This window comes from Canis lupus, chromosome 38 (assembly GCF_011100685.1).
Source record: "Canis lupus familiaris isolate Mischka breed German Shepherd chromosome 38, alternate assembly UU_Cfam_GSD_1.0, whole genome shotgun sequence".
In the NCBI taxonomy this organism is placed as follows: domain Eukaryota; kingdom Metazoa; phylum Chordata; class Mammalia; order Carnivora; family Canidae; genus Canis; species Canis lupus.
Genome location: NC_049259.1, coordinates 16065574 through 16070680, shown reverse-complemented (window position 1 = coordinate 16070680; position 5107 = coordinate 16065574). Strand labels below are relative to the sequence as shown.

Below are 5107 nucleotides of genomic sequence, written 5' to 3'. Positions count from 1 at the left end.
TTTCTAGAGAACTCTCCACCCCCTACCTTGACACCTCAGAGTTCTAGAGGAATCTGGGCCTCTCTTCCTCCCCCTGGGCCCCGGGGTGGCACAGGTGCTCCAAGGAGGTCCCTGACCTCTCCTGCCCATCAAGGTCCACCTCACTGGAGGCTGCAGACATCTCTTGGGCAAGGCTGGAGAAAAACTCTGCACACACAGAAACATTGTACAAATTAAGGGTTTTATTTACATCATAGGGCAAGCAAAGGATACAAAAGGAGCCTCTTGGTCAAGCACTAAAGGCAAAGCTCTAAACCTCAATCCTCAGTAGGGCGTGGATCCGGACATTTTTAAAAAATCAAAACTGAAGACAGAGAAAAAGGCAAAAAGGTAATCTGCAACCTGCAGGTCCTGTCGGCGGGGAAGCAAGCACCCGGTGACCCTGCGGACAAGCTCATCACTGTACATGTGAATCTGGCTCCCGGGACAATCCCCGCAAGGCTCCGACTGGTGAAACTTCTAGGTTAATTCCTAATCAGACTACTCGGGTTTTAGGGCCTGGTAGTGTCTCCAATTTGGGGGTGGGGTGGGGAAGGTCTCCGTGGGCCAGGCCTTGGCAGCTCCAGTCTCTTCCCTGGTCACTTTTCCATCCCTCTGGGGACTCAGGGGGGCTTCTCCGGGGCGGGACTGCATCGTCCTCCAAGCCCACCCTGAGCCCCTTCCTCCCATCTCCCGTCTCCCATCTCCGGTGGCTGCCCAGGCCCTGCTCTCCCACTAAACTATGCTTGGCTTTTTCTTCCACTGAGGTCTCTTTCTGACACCCCCCGCCCCCCCCAAGTCCCAGTGTGACCAGGCAAGCTGTAATTATCTTGTGAAAATGTGCCACTATCAACTTTGATCATTTGAGTTAAAATAAGACCATCTGTTTTCTCTTTTCCTCACAAATATTAATGATGCAGAACGGGATCCAAGTTCATCTTCGACATGGGCCTCCAGAGCGCCTCGCTACCACCTTCTCCTACACGGGGGTGCCTTTTTCTTGTCCATCTGTCTGTCTTTCCTACCTTCTCCACTCCCTTGGTGCCAGCTGGTTGGCCTGACCAGCAAGGCAGCAGCCCTGAGGCCTCCTGGGCAAGGCCCGGGAAACTTCTTGGGGCAACACGCAGGTGTTGCCACCTACCCTGCAGACTGATCAGCAACAACTATCCAGACTTCTGGATATTCTGGAAACGGGGAGACGGGGCCTCTCACGGGGGTTGGCGGAGGGGTGTGGTAAGAGGAGCCCCCTCGTTCTTTCACCTCCCTTGCCAACGAACGGTCCGGTGGCAGTCCCTGGGTCATCTGCGGGGGAGCATCCAGCCCAGGACCCATGAGGCGCCAGCCTCTGAATCCAAGTGAGATGTGGACAAAGGTTGGCAGCACCAAAGAGGAAGGATGCCACCAAGGCAGCCAGTGAGAGCTCATGGGCCTCAGGGGGGTTTTAAGCACCAGCCATGTCACCTGCAGCCACCCAGCATCCCTGGTCCCCACCCGGAGCCAAAAACCCAGTCACCTAAGAGTTTCCAGGGCTGATAAACCAGGCCTGGTTTATACTTCCTCTTCTCCTCCCATCAACTTTCTCGTTTCAACTTCCAGCACCTCAATCTCCTACTTACTGGGTCCTTCTCTAAATCACACACTCTCCTTGCCAGACATAGTGTCTCCCTCTCTCCCAAGACAGAGCACCTTTGGTGGCTTGGTGGAGAGGCGGCCAACAGCTGGCAGGAGCAGGCGACAGTGGCCCCCCCAGCAGCCAGCCACAGGCGGGCAGCTCCCAACCCCCAGCCAGACTGGGCCGGACTGGGCCGGACTGGGCACGATGGGGGCGACTCCTCCAAGCACCCTCTCCAGCCCAGCAGCCTGCGCCTGAGCTCCCCGCTTCCCTCACCGCCAGCTGCACATTCGGGGCCCAGGTGGGGGTGGGAATCACAAGCTTTATCCGCTTTCCACAGTCACACGGTGTCATCAACAGTTTTCAAGGCATCACAACCTTCAAAGAGATTTTCCTTCCTTCCTTCTTCTCAAGCCCATAATTAAACTCCTGGCGACAACGGGGTGGAGGAAGGAGATGGGGCACACGACAGACGAGCAGCTCTGTTGCTGCCCCCAGAACCGAGGCAGCCGGGGGCCAGGAGTGCTGAGCACTGTATCAGCCCGTGATCTTTCCAGAACATAACAGATCATCTTAGTCCAGGTCTAAATCCCTTCTCCCCGCTTGTAAGCACCGCTCGGCGACCCCCCCCCCAGAGTGCTCCCATCTGTCAGGTGTCTGCCTCGATGCCCACCCCCCACCCCCCACCCCCTGAAGGCTCCGGTGCTACCAAACCAGAATTAGGGGCCTAACTCTCTGCGGGATTGTCCGTCGGAGCCACCTGTGTCCTGGAGTCGTACAAAGCTCAGCGGATGGGCAGGGACGTCCCGTTCACAGCACTCATCCAAGTTCAGCAAAGAGAGACATGGTTTTCCTGCGAGGATTTGGTGGGTTCAGGTCGGAGATGGTCCTGGATCCGCGGGGCTCCCATCCTCAGGGTACGTCGGGGCCCGGGCGCAGCTCCATTAGCGGACGAACGAGACCACGCTGGTGGCCACCCCGAATGGGGCGGAGTAGGCGGCGGCGAAGCCCTGCAGGCCCAGGACCACGTAGCGGCAGCCTTTGATGACCACCTTCCCGACGTTCTATTTTTGAGAAGACAAGAGAAAAGCAAAGGGCCGGGTGAGGCAACTCTGATCCCTGCACAAAGGACCATTCCCCCTCAGCCTCTCAGGGCGAATTAGCACATGTTCCCACATCCACCCCCACTTCGAGAACATGTGGGGGTTCAGAAGACACATTACCATCTTGCAAAGTACTCTTTCTTTCTTTTTCTTTCTTTCTTTCTTTTTCTTTCTTTCTTTCTTTCTTTCTTTCTTTCTTTCTTTCTTTCTTTCTTTCTTTCTTTCTTTCTTTCTTCTTTCTTTTTTTTTAAAGATTTTATTTATTTGAGAGGGAAGGAGAGAGAGGGGAGAGAGGGATACTCCCCTCTGAGCAGGGCGCCCCGATGCGGGGCTGGATCCCAGGACCCCGGGACCATGAGCTGAGCCAAAGGCAGACGCGTTACCCACTGGGCCACCAGGTGCCCCGCTGCGAAGTCCTTTCAAGCACTGCCTATGTCCAGGTAGTTGGGACATCCTGGGAACAGTGGTGAGGGTGCTAGCTCTAAAACCAAGCCAGTTGTGTCTTTTTGCTGTTTTCACAATAGGCTCCATGCCCAACATGGGGCTTGAACTTGTGACCCTGAGATCAAGAGTCACATGCTCTAGTGACTGAGCCAGCTGGGTACCCTTGGTTTTATTTTTAAACCAAAGCCTACTCCTCTTCTCTGTTCCAGCCAAGTCACTGCATCATCTGAAGGGGGGTCAAGGGTCCCCTCCTTGACCTTATCCGAAAGCCCACCCTGCCGTCCCTCCATCTCCCAGGACGGACTCGGGTCCAAAAGGCATGTTTGGCTCTAGAGGCTCCCGCTGTTCTCTGATTGCTGCGTCCTCCAGCACAAGTATAAACTCCTGAAGGCTGAGGCCTCCACTGTGCTTTCTTGCTACCCACTCCTTTTCTGCATGGCCTGGCTCTGGAGGGGGGGGGGGGGGGGCATCCACGAGGTTCAAATGGAACAGCAACAGAAGACTCGAGACCACCAGCCCACCAATAGCAGCCGTGCTGCTGCCCACTCAACCCTCCTTCCTCTTCCCACCCCTAACTCCCATCGTCATTCTCAATGTCGACATCCCTGCAGGCTGATCACACACCTTGTCTCTCAGCCCCCCGACTTCTCCAACTCCGACAAGCACCTAGCATCCCTGGTTTCACTTACAATCCCTGACCATGATCACAACCCTCAGAGCCACCACTGCCCAGCAAACCTGTCTGTCTAGTAGGCTGACCCTCCCCCTCTCCCGGACGGAGGGACTTTCTTGGGCTCACTACTGTATCCCTAGCACCCAGAAAGGGCCTGGGACTTTCCATTGGAAACTCTCAGGCTAAGTAAGAAACCAAACCTGGGAGAGAGCCAGGTAACATCCATGGCTTCTCCAAACCCTGACTCCTGGCATGTGGCCTGTCAACTTCTCGGTGGGGTATTAGGGTGCATGCGGGGGGGGGGGGGGGGAGTGTGATGTTGCCGAGAGACATGTCTATAAATGTGTAGGAAGATTCAGTGGGAGAATTTTACTTACCTCCTTGAAGTAACAATAACAAAAGACCGTTCTCTGGGAGCAAGTACTGTTACGCTTTACAGTCCTGTATAAGCAGTACCGCCGGAGTCACGGATGGCCTGCGTTAAACTTGACATTTTTGGCATTTGTACATCCATTTTCCCCAGCGTGATATTTTCAAAAGCTGTGAGTCACTTCATCTTTGCAATTTAGAAAAAAAGCTACTAAAATAGCTCATTAGCTGGAACACTGTCAGAAGAACGCAGGTTCGAGAAAAGTGATAGAAAGAAATGTGAGATGTCCATCAAAGGCCATCTCTGTGTCCTTTGAGGGAGGTTTTGAATTATTTGATGGGAGTCAAGTTTTCAGACCAAATAATCTGTCAGAGAAGCAGTGGGGGACGCAGGGGAGCGTGGGAGGCTGAAGAATGCCCCCCCAATCCCAAGAACCTATAAATACGTGGCTTTATATGGCAAAAGGGATTTTGCAGATGTGACTGAATTAAGAGTCTTAAGGGGACTCCTGGGTGGCTCAGCTGGTTAAGCATCTGCCTTCAGCTCAGGTGTCGTGATCCCGGGGTCCTGGGATGGAGTCCCTCTCGGGTTCCCTGCTCAGTGGGGAGCCTGCTTCTCCCTCTCCCTCTGCTCTCTCTTTCTCTCAAATAAATAAAATCTTTAAACATTTTTTAAAAAAAGAATTAAAAGTAATAATGGATAGCTTACGATTTAAGAAAAAACTAAGGGTCTTAAGATGGGGAGATGCTCCTGGATCATGCAGGTAGGCCTCCTATATATTTACACGGATCCGAAGGAGCACAACTGTCCTTCTAAGAGGAGTCAGACAGGAGGCAATGTCACGACAGAAGCAGAGGGAAAGATCTGCAGATCGACGCGGCTGGCGG

The 5107-nt window shown here is 53.8% G+C and overlaps 1 long non-coding RNA gene across 1 annotated transcript; it reads right to left on the bottom strand.

The window, feature by feature from the left end:
- Window positions 1-201: 201 nt before the first annotated feature.
- On the bottom strand, window positions 202-4767 carry LOC119868046. Its single transcript, XR_005385721.1, has 2 exons — window positions 4228-4767; window positions 202-2694 (listed from the first exon to the last, which is right to left on the bottom strand). It is a non-coding gene; the product is annotated as an uncharacterized LOC119868046 (long non-coding RNA).
- Between the last annotated feature and the right edge of the window lie 340 nt (window positions 4768-5107).